This window comes from Heterodontus francisci, chromosome 1, assembly GCF_036365525.1.
Source record: "Heterodontus francisci isolate sHetFra1 chromosome 1, sHetFra1.hap1, whole genome shotgun sequence".
NCBI classification, from domain to species: domain Eukaryota; kingdom Metazoa; phylum Chordata; class Chondrichthyes; order Heterodontiformes; family Heterodontidae; genus Heterodontus; species Heterodontus francisci.
In genome coordinates, this window is record NC_090371.1 from 280,234,428 (window position 1) to 280,252,250 (window position 17,823).

The 17,823-nt window shown below is 44.1% G+C and overlaps 1 protein-coding gene across 3 annotated transcripts in view; it reads right to left on the reverse strand.

Annotated features, from left to right (window-relative positions):
- The window catches only part of LOC137360996 (netrin receptor UNC5C-like), a 347,807-nt gene that overhangs the window by 159,904 nt on the left and 170,080 nt on the right, over window positions 1–17,823 (reverse strand). The gene's annotated exons all lie outside the window — the stretch shown is intronic.

Consider the following 17,823-nt stretch of genomic DNA (forward strand, 5'->3'; position numbering starts at 1 on the left):
CAATATTAACATCTGCACCCTTTGTAGAGATTAGTGATTTCTTCACTACAAGCAAATTCAATGAAACCTGGTACTGATCCCTTCACACTGGCAGAGAGCAGCTGATTTATTCAGTGTGGCACTACAAGCAATAATCCTCTAATGTAATCTTCAGTCTTCCCTGTATTTACAGCTTACCTCAGTTTGAAAGGCATAAACTTATCCACTGATTAATCTGATGCTGCTAGGGAAGTGTTCCATTATCCAATGCTTAGATTAATCATCTTGGAGGAAATGCTAAAACGCACCTAAAGTTATCAATTAAAAAAGGGAATCATCTCCTGGTTGCCTGAGTGAGGAAAACTGAGTAAAATTCTGAGCTGTAAAATACAAGGTTGCCTACCCTGTCTGACTCTGTAGGGTTATTTTACATCCTAAGTTCCAGTCTACCCAACAGTTTGCCTTAACAACAGCTTCAGAAGGTGTCCCCTTACTGTACCAGTACGATTTTCTTCCACATCCCACAACAACCATCCCTTTGGTTTCTCTGAGTGAAAACGCCAGCTCTATATTCAGAACTAGCTCCCGGAACCCAACACACAATTCACGTGAAAAAGAAACTGCTGCTAAATGTCCAGACCTCTAAAATGAGGCCATGCAAAATCTCTAAAGGGTCTATTTTTGGATGATTTGTTGCGCATCTCACAGAGATATGCTCTTTGTTTAAGTATCTTAATACATCACTTGGCAATACTGACATATTTAATGCCTGAAGGAAGGAGTACTCTTTGTCAAAAATCCATGTTAGGATATCCATCTTTAATGGTATAAAATATAGGCCAGAAGCCATTTTTTAACTGTCCATGTCAAATGTCCTCCCCCCACTGAGAACAACACTTCAATCATTCACTTCAAAACATTAAAAAACTGCTACTGCACTCTGCGGCACAGGTTTAAATCAAAAAAACAGTTGTATAGGGACACAGGAATAGCTCTTTGAGCTTGTTCCACCATTCGGTGAGATCTGTGACCTAACTCCATATACCCGCCTTTGTCCCATGTCGCTTAATACTTTCGGTTAACAAAAATCTATCAATCTCAGATGTCAAATAATCAATTGATCTAGCATCAACTGTCAGCTACGGAAGAGATTCCAAACATGATAAAAGGTCACAGGCCTGAAATGTTAACTCTGCTTCTCTCGCCACAGATGCTGCAAGGCCTGCTGAGTATTTCCAGCACTTTTTGTTTTTATTTCAGATTTCCAGCATCTGCAGTACTTTGCTTTTATTCCAAACATCTACCCCACTTTATGTGTAGAAGTGTTTCCTAACTTCACTCCTGGAAGATCTGGCTCAAATATTTAGACTATGTCCCCTAGTCCTAGACTCCCAAACCAGTGGAAGTATTTCCTCCCAATTTACCCTATCTGTTCCTCTTAAATATCTTGAAAATTATATAAGATTCAGAATTAGATAGTGTCACATCCTCTGGAACTTCTCACATAAGCACTATATAACCAATTGATGCCTTCTAAAGTGCAGATGTAGATAAATACTGCTTCTCTTTCCACATTGGACAATCAAGAGCAATTGCCAATACCTGCTCTGATATATATATATATATATATATATATATATATATGTGGTTGGAGGCGCAGTATGGCCAACTGGCAATGGGACAGTGATTAAACCTGAGAAAGCCAGAAATACTCAGCAGGTCAAGCAGCATCTGTGGAGAGGGAAGTATTTCAGGTCATTAACTTCCAGTTCTGAAGAAAGGTCAGAGATGTAACAGGTTTTGGTCAAGTAATGAGGAAGGGAAAAGCCAAGAGGAGAGGAGGAAAGAACAAAATGTATGCTAAGGTGAAAGTTAGGAGTGATTAAATGACAAAAGGGGTGATGGTGCACACAAAAGTGGGTGATGATAGGTTAAGTAAAGAAACAAAACATGGGTCTAGAGGTGGTGCAAATGACAACAGCAGAATTGTTACTAGCACCTGCTGTCCAAACAAATGGGAACAGTTGGTAATGTCGGAAATTGTTGAACTCACGACTGAATCTGGGAGACTGTAAAATGCCTACTTGAAAGATGAGGTCCTGTTCCTCGAGTCTGTTGAGTTTCATTAGAACAGTGTGGAAGGCAAAGGCCAGAGAGGTCAGAGAAGGAGTGGGGCGGAGAATTAAAATGGCAAATGAACTGAAGCTGAATGTCATGCTGGAGGCCTTAATGGATGTGTTCAACAAAGCGGTCACCCAAACTATTTTTTTAAGTTCATTCATGGGGTGTGAGCATCGCTGGCAAGGCCAGCATTTATTGCCCATTCCTAATTTCCCTTGAGAAGATGGTGGTGAACTGCCTTCTTGAACCACTGCAATCCATGTGGTGTAGGTACACCCACAGTGCTGTAAGGAAGGGAGTTCCAGGATTTTGACCCAGCGATAGTGAAGGAACTGCAATAAAGTTCCAATCAGGATGGAGTGTGACTTGGAGGGGAACTTGCAGGTGGTGGTGTTCCCTTGCATTTGCTGCCCTAGTCCTTCTAAGTGGTAGAGATCGTGGGTTTGGAAGGTGCTATCGAAGGAGGCTTCTTGCATCTTGTAGATGGTACACACTGCTGCCACTGTGCATCGGTGGTGGAGGGAGTGAATGTTTCAGGTGATGGATGGAGTGCTAATGAAGAGGAATGCTTTTTCTTGCTTGGTGTTGAGCTTCTTGAATGTTGTTGGAGCTGTACTCATCCATGCAAGTGGAGAGTATTCTATCACACTTATGACTTGTGCCTTGTAGATGGTGGATAGGCTTTGGGGAGTCAGGATGTGAGTTACTCACTGCAGAATTCCTAGCCTCTGACCTGCTCTTGTAGCCACTGTATTTATATGGCTGGTCCAGTTAAATTTCTGAAACCTAGGATGTTGATGATGGGGGATTCAACAATGGTAATGCTGTTGAACATCAAAGAGAGATGGTTAGATTCTGTCTTGTTGGAGATGGTCATTGCCTGGTGATTTTATGGTGCCAATGTTACTTACAACTTATCAGTCCAAGCCTGGATATTGTCCAGGTATTGCTGCATATGGGCATGGACTGCTTCAGTATCTGAGGAGTCACGAATGGTGCTGAACATTGTGCAACGATCAGCAAACATCCCCACCTCTGACCTTATGATGGAGGGAAGGTCATTGATGAAGCAGCTGAAGATGGTTGGGCCTAGCACACTACCCTGAGGAGCTCCTGCAGTGATGTCTGAGGCTGAGATGATTGACCTCCAACAACCACAACCAACTTCCTGCTAGGTATTACTCCAACCAGTGGAGAGTTTTCCCCCTGATTCCCATTGACTTCAATTTTGTTAGGGGCTCTTTGATGCTATACTCGGTCAAATACTGCCTTGATGACCTCACCTTTGGAATTCAGCTCTTTTGTCCATGTTTGAACCATGGCTGTAATGAGGTCTGGTCTCCTCAATATAGGAGAGACTGCGTTGTCACAAACTTAAAAGTTAACTCTGTTTCTCGCCATAGATGCTGCCTGACCTGCTGAGTATTTCTAGCACTTCTTGTTTTTATTTCAGGAGAAACTTCTATACCCAGAGAGTGGTGAGACTGTGGAAACTCACTACCACGGGGAGTAGTTGAGGTGAATAGTATAAATGCATTTAAGGGAAAGCTGGATACTCACATGAGGGAGAAAGGAATAGAAGGCTATGTTAACAGGGTGACATGAAGAGGGATGGAAGGAGGCTCACTTGGAGCAGAAACTCTGGCATGGACCAGTTGGGCCGAATGGCCTGTTTCTGTGCTGTAAATTATATGTAATGTAACTGGTCCTTGTAGTGTGTTCGTTTTCAGTGCTGAATATTAAACAGTTTTGGCAGAACCCTGAAAGCATGGAGATTTTAAAAAGTGGATTGCAAAAGAGAAATAATTAATAGCTTCGTAAAAGTGAATGAACTGATTAGAGAGAGCTTGCTTGGTGATGATATTTACAGTGTGAAATGTTCTCCGCTGGTGAGGCCTCAGCATTTGACGGCACAATCTGCAGCATCCTGGCATTTTTTAAATGTCCTGGCATTTCATAAATGTCATCAAAAGGGTTTTGCCAACCCTCAGAAATTTACATCATACCCCAGGAGTCAGTTGGTCTAAGATTGTACTTAATTAGGAAAAGTTGGCATCAAACAACATAGCTAATTTAAAAAAAAGAAAATCTGTGCCGGGCTCAGCAGTCTCAGCAGTCTCAATGTAGTAGGTTATGTTAACTTTAAATCGATAGATATCCGAGCTTTTAATCTTCATGGGAGAATCTCGGCACATCCCATGAAGCCACATATAAAGTTTAATTCCATGCTCGGGTTAATCTGTATGTGTCTCAACTCCTTCACAGATCTTTGCGTTTTGGTTTGGTATTTACTCAACAATGAGGGAACAGTGTGAAAAGCAATCCTTTGGATATAGTGAGCCTGGAGATTTGTAAACAGAACAAGCCAGGGAATTAGAAATTTAAGAACAAATAGGATGCATGAGCTGAATAGAAAAATTGCAGACAAATATAGAAGTCATCCTGTGTGTGTCAGTAGGTGAGCTTGTGTTATAATGATGGTGGGGGTGGGGATAACCTGATCGAGGTCTTTAAGATTATGAAAAGGTTTGAGCGGGTAGATATAGAGAAATGCTTCCACTTGTGAGGAGTCCCAAAGCTAGAGGTCATAAATCCATTAGGGAATTCAGGAGAAACTTCTTTATCCAGAGAGTGGTGAGAATGTGGAACTCGCTACCACAAGGAATAGTTGAGGCAAATAGCATAGATGCATTGAAGGGCAAGCTAGATAAACACGTGAGAGAGAAAGGAATAGAGAGTTATGCTGACAGGGTGAGATGAAGAGGGGTGAGAGGAGGCTCGTGTGGAACATAAGCACTTGCATAGACCTGTTGAGCTGAATGGCCTGTTTCTGTGCTGTACCGTTTATACAATTCAATGTAATATAATGATTTTATGTTTGAAGCCCACTGAAGTTGTGAATGTGCCAGGTGTATCTGTTGCAAGTGCTACAGATAGGTGAGAGATGGGAGGGATGGTTGCCCCTTTTTCCCCTCTCAACTGACTGAAGACAGTGTTTTTGTTAAAAAAAAATGTTTTATCACCTGAGCATTTTAATGATCAACAAACAGACAAATGACAGGCTTTCGCGTAAGTTTAAAAGAAAGATAAATGTTCATTATACAACATCCGAAAATGTACACAACTTCACCCTCTCTCACACACACACGCACACGCACACAGACACACACACACACAAGATAGAGATTAAAAGATAACATGTATTTAGGTCTGATGGTGTTAGAAGTGCCCTTTGTTTAACTTGCATTTCCCTAGAGTGAAGACTTGTAATGGTGCAGCCTGATTTCTTTTCCCTTGTTCACTGAAGAAAGACTTGGGAGGTTTAGGAATACAGATGCCCTGCTGCAGACTGCTTTTGTAGTATTCCAGCCAAAGGTCATTGGTGAAGTCCTGGTTCGATTTCTCAGGTAGGGAGTTCAAGGCCAAACTCTAGTCACTGCCTACACGTAGTTCAAAGCTGGTAAGGTTAGGCAGGGACCTGTCTCTTTGATGGCATAGATCTCTCTCTCTTCTTTCTCTTGCTTTATTTGCTCAGCATATACCATTATTAAGCTGCTTATCAGAAACCTGGGGAGATAATTTAAGTATCTCGCAGCATTTCCGACGGCGGAACTGGAAGTTGGCAGTGCTTCCGCTTCTGCTGTTATGCCAATTCCCAAGCAATCATATATTTAAATTTATTTTCCTGCGGCAGGCACAGGAGACAGGTGAAATTACACAGTGGGAATGGCTTTCCATTGGTGGATGCCACCATCATTTTTAGCCATTAGCAGCAGGGCTACAAAGCATTCCGCATTGCAAGCATGGATGCTGACCAGCCTGCATGCTGCTTTTTACTTTGCACATATTTAAGATTAATATAGCTTGAAACATTTTTATTTATCACCCTACCTCATCCTTTATTTTTCTCCGCCAACCCAGCACCAAATTCCAGCTTTCCTTTACTCATCGCTCCATCACCCAACAGCAGCAAGGAAAACACCTCGTACACGCCCTGAATACTATAGTTTACCATACTCTCTCCCACCCCTCCACCCACCCAATACCCCACCCTGCACACCACCCCATGCCTCCCCTGCCATCACTGCAAAAGAATCGCCCATTGGTCCTGAGCCTGGAGCTAAACATCTACTCCAATGTTGGCCTTCCTGTGCAATAGAATTCAAGAAATAAAAACCACTGACCTCCGACACAACTGCACAAAGCCGACTGGAGCATGCCACCTTTAAACGAAAATGAACCATGTGCCGTGAGATTCCCGTGCGCCGCTGACTTAACGTGTCAGGTATGACTTAATTTGAAATAACTTTAAGGTAACGAGTATTCATGCTATGCAAATGTATGGAAAGCTGCAATCCGTAACAGGACAGGATGAACCCCGACACGTCACTAACCCGTCGCTGACTTAATCCCACAAAAAAAACAGCTGTCAGAAAATCGAAATATCAGCTTACGCCGAATTAAATTACCCTGCCCGCCACAAATGCAGCTCTTGCAGGCCCCATAAAATTCCCCACTGTGGTTTCTGTCATGCGACCAGAGTTTCTCTCTCAATGTTCTCATCAATGGTGTCTGTTGGTGAGGCTATTGTTAAATAATGGGGTCAGGGTGTCACTCACCTATCTTGATAATGTGGAGTTTTTTCACAACTATTCTCTTGATTTTGAATTTGGAGTCACCAAGTCTGCAATGCCATTGTTAACCCAATTCAGTGGAGAGAAGTAGCCATTAACATACAATGGGTCATTTACATTTTAATGATTTCCCCAAGGCTTGCCCAGACATGAAGATTAACTCGGGGTTCTTGTAGTTTACATGTGCATTAGCTGTGCAGGATAAGGTCACCTGACCTCTTGACTCCATTTTGTTTTGGATGAAAAGTGTCCAGTTTTATTGTTTGTTCCAGTTTGTTGTATAGTTCATGAATTCTGCTTACGTGAGCATGACACAAGTTGGAGCATGAATGTACGCTCTGCTAGTTTCTGCGGGGGAAATGTTGAGTGATGGAAGGGCTGTGCGATGATTTGGCATGGGCCAGTAGGAGCAGGCCGACAGCCAACATTCTGTGGGATACAAATGTGGGGCTTATGGTAAATCTCACCATCATGCTAACAAACTGCATTCAACCGCTGGATCAGTTTCATTAGGGGTAGTGTGTTGTAATATGATTTGCTTTATCACTAATGCAATGAGGGTGTAAACAATCCCATGGCACAGCTGAAAGGTGGCATCTCTGACAGCCCAGCACTCCCTCAGTACTGCATTGGATGGTCAGCCTAGACTTTATGCTCAAGTCTCAAGAGACTTGAATATAAAAAATCGAGTCTACCTCCAGTGTAGTACTGAGGTTGTGCTGCACTGTTGGAGGTGCCATCTTTTGGAAGAGACATTAGACCAAGGCCCCATCTTCCCTCTCCGGTGCACATAAAAGATCCCATGACACTATTTCATAGACCAGCAGGTGTCCTCTGTATCCTGGCCAACATTTATCTCTTAATGAACATGACTAAAAAAAATTATCTAGTCATTATCGCCTTGCTGATTGTGGGAGCTTTCTGTATCTGTGCTCAAATACAGATATGGTTCGGCCCCAACTGGAGTATTGTGTCCAGTTCTGGTCGCCACACTTTAGGAAGGATGTGAGGGGCCTTGAGAGGGTGCAGAGGAGATTTATCAGAATGGATCCAGGGATGGGGAATTTTAGTTACAAGGTTAGGTTGGAAAAGCTGTGCTTGTTCTCTTTAGAACAAAGCAGATTGAGGGGAGATTTAATATAAGTGTACAAGATTATGACAGGCTTAGATAAGATAGACAAGGAAAAACTGTTCCCACTAACAAATGGTACAAGGATTAGGGACACAGGTTGAAAGTTTTGGGCAAAAGATGCAGGGGAAATATGAGGAAGCACTTTTTTTACGCAGCGAGTGGTAATGACCTGGAACTCGCTGCCCACAAGGGTGGCGGAAGCGGAGATGATCAATGTCTTCAAGAGGAAATTGGATGACCACCTGAGAGAAATAGACTTACAGGGCTACGGGGATCGAGCCGGGGAGTGGGACTGACTGCATGGCTCTGTGGAGAGCCAGCAGGGACTCAATGGGCCAAATGGCCTCCTTCTGTGCCATAAATGATTCTATGATTCTATAACTTGGCTGCTGTGTTTCCTACATTACAACATTGTCTAAACTTCAAAAAAACTATTACATCAGTTGTAAAGTGCTTTGGGATGTCCTGAAGTTGTGCAGGTTGTTCTTACTCTGGAGTCGGACTTTAAACGACAAGCTACAGGTGAGACTCACAGATGACAGTTTGATCATCTTAGAGGGTGCAGCAGTGGGAGATGCTTCAGGAAAATTAATCTTCGGCACACCCTGGGCTGGGTATGGGTGCAAAAGAAAAATCTGCCACGGTTTCTGCTCCTGACTGGCAGCCCGTGACTCCGCTAAGAAACGCAGGATGGTTGATGTCAAATGAAACACAATTCAACTATAATGTTGCATTGCCAAGCCAACAGACGACTGCCGCTTACAGTCTAGATTCACGCATGATGGTTGGACACTTGACATTGGTAACTGTAAAACCCCACGCCACCGACCCGCTCCCCAGTGCTCCCAACAGCAAAGGACCAAGGGAAGAAGGTTTGCCTTTTTAAAACTGAAACCCTCTTCAGAAAGCAGCAATAACAATTAAGGCAAAATGCATGTGTTGGGATGTGCAGCCTTCTGACAGTATTCCTTGTTGGTCGGATAAATAGCTGCTCAGGTATTTGATTGGAAAATGATGCACCTATTTAGCCACTGCTTCATCAATGGTTGGCTGATTATAGCACCATGACTCAGTTGCCTCCCCAGGGTGCATTGCTGCTGATGAGTTAGCTGTCAAACGCTCCACTGTCCAAATTACACAGCGACTGTAGATCTCTTGCCAAGAAACAATTTACTAGTTTACTTACCCATCCGTCTTCTAAGCCACAAAATTCTGTTTTCAGGTGGAGTGCCCTGTGATGCATCAAGCAGCGTTTAAGACTGGGATAGCAATTGTTTTGTTAGCCGACAGCCTGATTTCCGAAAGATAGCAGTACTTAAAGCCTTTATCTTATGTGTCATTTCTTTGAAGGAAGGCCATTTTGTTTCCTATTTCAATTCCTCTACCCCACTCCAGCAAAAACAGAACTGTTATCCATACCTGCAAATCATATATTGTTTTATTGTTACACATGAAACTGGACTGTCTGAATCATGGCCAATAATTTGACTACCTGGTTTCATCTTAACCCCTGAATATTCAGTCAAGTTACATAGAACGTGCAGCACAGAAACAGGCCATTCAGCCCATCTGGCCCATGCTTTTTTTTTCTTTATTTGTTTGGGGGATGTGGGCATCGCTGGTTAGGCCAGCATTTATTGCCCATCCCTAATTTCCCTTGAGAAGGTGGTAGTGAGCTGTCTTCTTGAACCGCTGCAGTCCTTGTGCTGTAGGTACACCAACAGTGCTGTTAGGAAGGGAGTTCCAGGATTTTGACCCAGTGACAGTGAAGGAACGGCGATATAGTTCCAAATCAGGATGATGTATGGCTTGCAAGGGAACTTACAGGTGGTGGTGTTCCCATGCATCTGCTGCCCTTGTCCTTCTCATTGATAGAGGTCAGGGTTTGGAAGGTGCTGTCGAAGGAGCCTTTGTGAGTTGCTACAGTGCATCTTGCAGATGGTGCACACTGCTGCCACTGTGCATCAGTGGTGGAGGGACTGAATGTTGAAGGTGTTGGATGGGGTGCCAATCAAGCGGGCTGCTTTGTCCTGGATGGTGTTGAGCTTCTTGAGTGTTGTTGGAGCTGCACCCATCCAGGCAATTTGAGAATATTCCATCATACTCCTGGCTTGTGCCTTGTAGATGGTGGACAGGCTTTGGGGAGTCAGGTGGTGAGTTACTCATCGCAGAATTCCCAGTCTCTGACCTGCTCTTGTAGATACAGCATTTATGTGACTGGTCCAGTTCAGTTTCTAGTCACTGGTGACCCCCAGGATGTTGATAGTGGGGGATTCAGCGATGGTAATGCCATTGAATGTCAAGGGGACATGGTTATATACTCTTCTGTTTGAGATGGTCATTGCCTGGCACTCGTGTGGTGCGAATGTTACTTGCCACTTATTAGCCCAAGCCTGGATGTTGTCCAGGTTTTGCTGCATATGGACACGGGCTGCTTCAGTATCTGAGGAGTCACGAATGGTGCTGAACATTGTGCAATCATTTGCGAATATCCCCACTTCTGACCTTATGATGGAGGGAAGGTCATTGATGAAGCAGCTAAAAATGGTTGGGCCTAGGACACTACACTGAGGAACTCCTGCAGTGATGTCCTGGAGCTGAGATGATTGACCTCCACCAACCACAACCATCTTCCTCTGCGCTAGGTACGACTCCAACCAGTGGAGAGTTTTCCCCTGATTCTCATTGAATCCAGTTTTGCTAGGGCTCCTTGATGCCATACTCAGCCAAATGCTGCCTTGATGTCAAAGGCAATCACTCTCACCTCACCTCTGGAGTTCAGCACTTTTGTCCATGTTTGGACCAAGGTTGTAATGAGGTCAGGAGCTGAGTGGCCCTGGAGGAACCCAAACTGAGTGCTAGTGAGCAGGGTATTGCTGAGCAAGTGATGCTTGATAGCATTGTCAGCGACACCTTCCATCACATTTCTCATGATCAGTAGTAGATTGATAGGGCGGTAACTTTTCTGGTTTCATTTGTCCTGCTTTTTGTGCACAGCACGTAGCTAGGCAATTTTCCACATTGCCGGGTAGATGCCAGTGATGTGGCTTTACTGGAACAGCTTGACTAGGGGCGCAGCAAGTTCTGGAGCACAAGCCTTCAGTACTATTGCCGGAATATTGTCAGGGCCTATCGCCTTATAGTATCCAGTGCCTTCAGCCATTTCTTGATATCATGTGGAGTGAATTGAATTGGCTGAAGACAGGCATCTGTGATGCTGGGGACCTCAGGAGGAGGCCGAGATGGATCATCCATTCGGCATTTCTGGCTGAAGATGGATGCAAATGCTTCAGCCTTGTCTTTTACATTGATGTGCTGGACTCCCCAATTGTTGAGGATGGGGATATTTGTGGAGCATCCTCCTCCTGTCAGTTGTTTAATTATCCACCACAATTCATGGCTGGATGTGGCAGGACTGCAGAGCTTAGATCTGATCCGTTGCTGGTGGGATCACTTAGCCTTGTCTATCGCATTCTGCTTCCGCTGTTTGGCATGCAAATAGTCCTGGCTTGTAGCTTCACCAGGTTGACACCTCATTTTTAGGTGTGCCTGGTGCTGCTCCTGGCATGCCTTCCTGCACTCTTCATTGAACCAGGATTGGTCCCCTGGCTTGATGGTAATATAGAGTGGGGGAGATGCTGAGCCATGAGGTCACAGATTGTGGTTGAGTACAATTCTGCTGTTGCTGATGGCCCAGAGCGCCTCATGGATGCCCAGTTTTGAGTTGCTGGATCTGTTCGAAATCTATCCCATTTAGCACGGTGGTAGTGCCACACAACACGATGATGGACACCCTCAGTGTGAAGATGGGACTTTGTCTCCACAAGGACTATGTGGTGGTCACTCCTACCAATACTGTCGTGGACAGATGTATCTACGCCAGGCAGATTGGTGAGGATGAGGTCAAGTGGGTTTTTCCCTCTTCTGGTTCCCTCACCACCTGCCGCAGATATCTGGTGTTTACACTCCAGATGTGCCTCCTCCCACCCCATATCATCTAATCCTATCAATGTAGATCAGAATGTGGAACCCGTTATCACATAGAGAGTTGAGGTGAATAGCATAGATGTATTTCACAAATAGCAGATGAAGGAGAAGGGTACAAAAGCAGATATTGATGGGGTTTGATGAAGAAGAATGAAAGGGGGTTCCTGTAGAATATAAAGACAATTCTGGGCCTACTTCTGCTGTAAATACTTAGCAACTTCATAATAAAAGCATATCCTTCTATTCCTTTCTCCCTCGTGCTAACTAGCTTCCCCTTAAATGCATCTACGCTCTTCGCCTCAACTACTCCCTGTGGTAGTGAGTTCCACATTCTCACCACTCTCTGGGTAAAGGAGTTCCTCTTAAATTTCTTATTGGATATCTTATATCCATGGCCTGTTACAGTCCTCAGTGTGGTGTGCCTTTCCTCACCTCCTTTTACCCAATGGCTTTTAACCCAGTGGAGTATGATTTTAAAGCCCAGGTTATATTTTTATACCCCTCACAACATCATGGTCAGGAGAACACAAACTGAATATGATGTCATTCTTCTCACAGTTTCTAATGAGGCCAGCTCCACTTGCCAAGTCAACAGTTGAGTTCCACAGGAGGTTTGAATAAACTACTGCTGATACTTTCCAGTCCCAGTCGAGTTGCCAACACTGGTTGGATAAATTCCTGGAGGTTTCAACACATGACCTCATGCCTCCAGCTGGTCAATCACTCTTTTTATTTTGCTCCCATCTCCAATACTTTGAGAACTAATAAAGTGTTCAAGGGAAAATGAGCAAAACACCCTTGTAATAATTTTTCTAACGCCGCTATAATTTCTCTCCCAGGTTTGCTTGCAGCAATGCCCAGGAAAGAGATTAATCCTTAACTCCTGGAGACTACAGGATAATCCTGGAGGGTTGGCAACATGAGGAAAGACCAAGATAACTTTTGTCCTCGTCGCAATTGGGAAACTTCATAGTTTTCCTCAGAACGCAATCAGGTGAACTCAATGCATCTTCTCCAGGGGGAAAATACTTACTGGGGTATGGGGAAACAGCAGGGGGGAGTGGGATTAATTGGATAGTTCTTTCAAAGAGCCAGCACAAGGGCACAGGGTCAAGTGTCCTCTTTCTGTGCTGTATGATTCTATGATTCTTCCATTCCGCCACCATAACTTTGGCAGGAATGCTGTTAACAGGGAAGGAAGGAGTGGGAGAAGGTCTGAGGAAATCAACTTACAATGAGCACATCTTCCACTGAGTGACACTCTGCATCAACCTGTGAAGTGACAGCAGTCTGTTAACACAACAACCATCCAAACTCAAGTGGATGTCAATTTAACTTCAGTTAGACAGCGCAGTGACTTTGAAAGAATCCAAAATGCTAAGTATAACTAAATGATAAAGAATGATCTTGAGACAGATCCAAAAGCTCAAAACACTGGTGTGTTATGAATGTGAAACTCGCTAGTAGTTGAGGTGAATAGCATCGATACATTTAAGGGAAAGCTTGATAATCACATGCGGGAGAAAGGAATAGAAGGATTTGCTGATTGATTTGATGAAGAATGTTGGCGGGAGGCTCTTGTGGAGCATAAACACCACCATGGACCAGTTGGACTGAATGGCTTGTTTGTTCGCTGTACATTATATGCTTGAATGCTTGAAAATTGTGGGCTGAATTTTAATCGCGCACCGAGCTCCTCGGCGGCATGCTTTCAATTCTGCGGCCTTCCGACACAGAAGTGCAGCCGAGGAGTCCCCGTGATATTACGCGCGGGGGCTCATTTAAATAGAGGGGATGGAGTGGCTGCCCCCGATGACGTGTAGGGGACGCCTGCCGTGTCCCCGGCAAAGGTGTCCGACGCCACCACACAGGCGCTGGTGCCATTTTTAAAGGGCTTTAAGCTCTGACAATTACTTTTAATTTTTGAAGGTGCAGCATTGTTAAATTTTTATTAAAAAATAATGCAGATATGGATGGCCCTTCCTCAATCCCCCCAACGGTCATTTAAGTGGGATATAATGTCAGAAAAAACGTTATTCCCTTCCCGCTCTTTATCCCCCAAACTTCTAACGTTTGGCCTATAACCCCTTCCCACCATCCCCACATCCAATAAAAATTGATATCCCCACTCCTCCACCCCTCCCACGCTGAAAATTTTATTCCTCCCCCCCTCCTCACCAGGTTCTCGCCTCGGAACTCCATGTGGAGTTCTAAAGGCATGCGGAGTACGAATGGCAGGTGTAAAATCGGCATGGGATGACCACCACCTGCAGGTAAGTATATTTGCATATATTTATTCTTCATTTACATATTTCGATGAAGGGCCCGCCGGCATGTGGCAGGGGGGGCCTCACCCAGGTCGCCTCGCTGACGGAAATATGCAGCCGGCCCTTTTCGACGTCGCGGGTTGAGGCGGGCCTCTCCCCGTAGAATTTTACCAGTTCCCGTGGCGTTGAGGGGCCGCTAAAATCCAGCCCTGTATGTGGCTTTACAAACAGTGACATTAAAGACAATACAACTTATTGAATGTGATAACACTTGCCAGTGAGCTGTGTGCTGGTCAAGAGTTCATCCTGCAACTTGTTTCAGCACTTTCAGCTGGTATCTTGCAACAACAACTTGCATTTCTATAGAACCTTTAATGTAGTAAAGTATCCTAAGGCACTTCACAGCAGAATTATCAAACAAATTTTGACTCTGAGCCCCATAAAAAGATATTAGGACAGGTGACCAAAAGCTTGGTCAAAGAGATAGGTTTCAAGGTGCGTCTTAAAGGAGTTGAAAGTGGTAGAGAGATACAGAGGTTTAGGGAGGGACCTCCAGTGCTTAAAACCTAGGCAGCAGAAGACATAAGCACCAATGGTGGAGTGACTAAAATTGGGGATTGTCAAGAAGCCAGAAATGGAGGAGCACGAGATCTGGGAGTCTTTTTTTTATTCATTTGTGGGATGTGAGCATCGCTAGCTAGGTCAGCATCCCTAATTGCCCTTGAGAAGGTGGTGATGAGTGGTTCACCTGGTGTGGGTACATCCACAGTGCTGTTAGGGAGGGAGTTCCAGGTTTTGACCCAGCAACAGTGAAGGAACGGCGATATAGTTCCAAGTCAGGATGGTGTGTGACTTGGAGGGGAACTTGCAGGTGGTGGTTTTCCCACGCATCTGCTGCCCTTGTCCTTCTAGATAGAGGTTGCGTGCTGGATGGTGCTGTCGAAGGAGGTGTGGCAAGTTGCTGCAGTGCACCTTGTATATGGTGCACATTGCAGCTACTGTGCACTGGTGGCGGACTGAGTGAATGTTTAAGGTGGTGGACGGGGTGCCGATCGAGTGGGCTGCTTTGTCCTGGATGGTGTGGACTTTTCTGAGTGTTGTTGGAGCTGCACCCATCCAGGCCGAAGCAACCCTGGGTTGTTGGGCTGCAGGAGATTACAGAAATAGTGAGGGGTGAGGCCACAGAGGGATCTGAAAATAAGGATGAAAATTTAAAAATGAAGGCATTGCCAGTCCAGGAGCCAAGCGAGCACTAGAGTGATGGGTGAAAGGGACGGTGCAAGTAAGGATATGGGCCGCGCAGTTCTACAACATTGTCAGAGAACCTAGATTGTGGCAGAGAATCTCCTCAGCGAAAACATCCTCAAAACTAGATTAGATTAGAGATACAGCACTGAAACAGGCCCTTCGGCCCACCGAGTCTGTGCCGAACATCAACCACCCATTTATACTAATCCTACACTAATCCCACATTCCTACCAAACATCCCCACCTGTCCCTATATTTCCCTACCACCTACCTATACTAGTAACAATTTATAATGGCCAATTTATCTATCAACCTGCAAGTCTTTTGGCTTGTGGGAGGAAACCGGAGCACCCGGAGGAAACCCACGCAGACACAGGGAGAACTTGCAAACTCCACACAGGCAGTACCCGGAATCGAACCCGGGTACCTGGAGCTATGAGGCTGCGGTGCTAACCACTGCGCCACTGTGCCGCCCTACTGACAACAAATGCAGAAAATACAGAAGGTACTCAGAGTAGCATTCCCCTCTTAACTATTAATTACAAGGAAGTTGCAAGGACCTGTGCAAGGGAACTTCCATTTCACCAGGATCTGCCTAAAGCTCATATGTTAGCTGTAGGTCTGTCCCCAGAGCAATATGTCATATTTTTGCTTCTGAAAATGAATGTGCTGCTGTAAGATTTCCATATTTAAAGGGATATTTACAGCTGGTACTTTATTTTTCACTTTGTAAAACGTGTGGTAGCAACAGTACCATCCAACATTGCATGAATATCCCACAATGCCGGAGATCTTGGAGTAGATTGCTCCAGTAACCTCTCTAATGAGGCAATAACCTTTTAAAACAAAGTCAGTGTAAGGGGCTATCTGTTTACACTGAGTAGCATCTCTGATCTCTGTGTTAGGTTGTATGTCTGTTTATATTGAATGCATTCTCAATGTGAAGGAGGGTCTGCTCACACTGCGGATACAGTCAGTATGAGGGAACCTCTGCTTATATTGAGTTGGTGCTTGGTGTAGGGGTGGGTTTTGCTTACAATTGGGACATTATTAGTGTAAGGATGCACCTCTATTTATAATAAGTGCATCATTAGTGTAAGGGAGCGTCTCTATTTATAATAAGTGCATCATTAGTGTAAGGGAGCGTCTCTATTTATATTGAATACATTATTAGTGCAAGGTGTCCTTGTCACTGAAGAAGTCCTTGATCATATCCCATCCGGAGTACTGTATGCAGTGCTGGCCATCTAATTATAGGAAGAACATTAATGTTCCTGAGAGAATACAGAGAGGGCAATAAAGGCAAGCCCAAGGGTCGCCAATTTAAATTATGTGGGAGCGGTAAAGAAATTGGGCCAGTTATCTTTTGATGGGAGTTAATTGAAGTTTTCAAGATTATAACTGCGGTTGAGAAAACTGATCTGGGTAAATTGCTTACTGTGGTGAAGAGTTCAAATACCAGGGACCACAAATGAAAAAATGGATAAGTTGTGAATAATAGAGGGTATTCAGGTTGGCACTGTTTCAACTAGAAGGTAATAGAGTTCTGGGATAAATTATCAGGAGGGGACATTCAAGTGGAAAGTTAACAAGGTCAAGAAACAATTCGATATGTATCTGGAGACAGGAGAGATTGAGGGATATGGTGAGAGAGTGGGTTCATCTTCTGGAGAAAGGAACAGGCCTGTTGGACATAGTGGCATGATTCTGTTCTTAAATATTCTTAACTTCTGACTGTTTGTATGAAAACTTGTGGAAGTACACACTTTTTTATGCTGCATTATTGCATCAGATTGTAATGATGCTGCATTACTGTATCAGATTCTAACAATGCCATATTACTGTATCACATTGTAGCAATGCTGTATTACTGTATCAGATTGTAATGATGCTGCATTATTGTATCGGATTGTAACGATGCTGCATTACTGTATCAGATTGTAATGGTGCTGCATTACTCTATAAGATTGTAATGGTGCTGCATTATTATATCATATTGCAACAATGCTGCATTACTGTATCAGATTGTAATGATGCTGCATTACTATATCAGATTGTAACGATGCTGCATTTCTGTATCATCAGATTCTAACAATGCCATATTACTGCATCAGATTGTAACAATGCTGCATTACTGTATCAGACGGTAACAATGCTGCATTGTTGTTTCAAAGTGTAGTTATTATGTGACTCAGTGTAAACATTTAGCGGTTGTAAACTAAATCCATTCCAGACAGTGCCAATGCTGGTCGAGCCAGGCCTCTCGGGTGAGTCTATTTCTAACAGACAGTTTTCTTCCTTATTATTACTGAGCCACTTCATCAAAAGGCAAGAACTTTATAATAGACGGGTAGGTGGATGTTGTTCATGTTTAGCAATCATCAAAAACCACATTCTTCTCCATTCTTGCTAATTGCTGCAATTCTGTGGAAGTTAATTCCTTTGAATTGAGTGC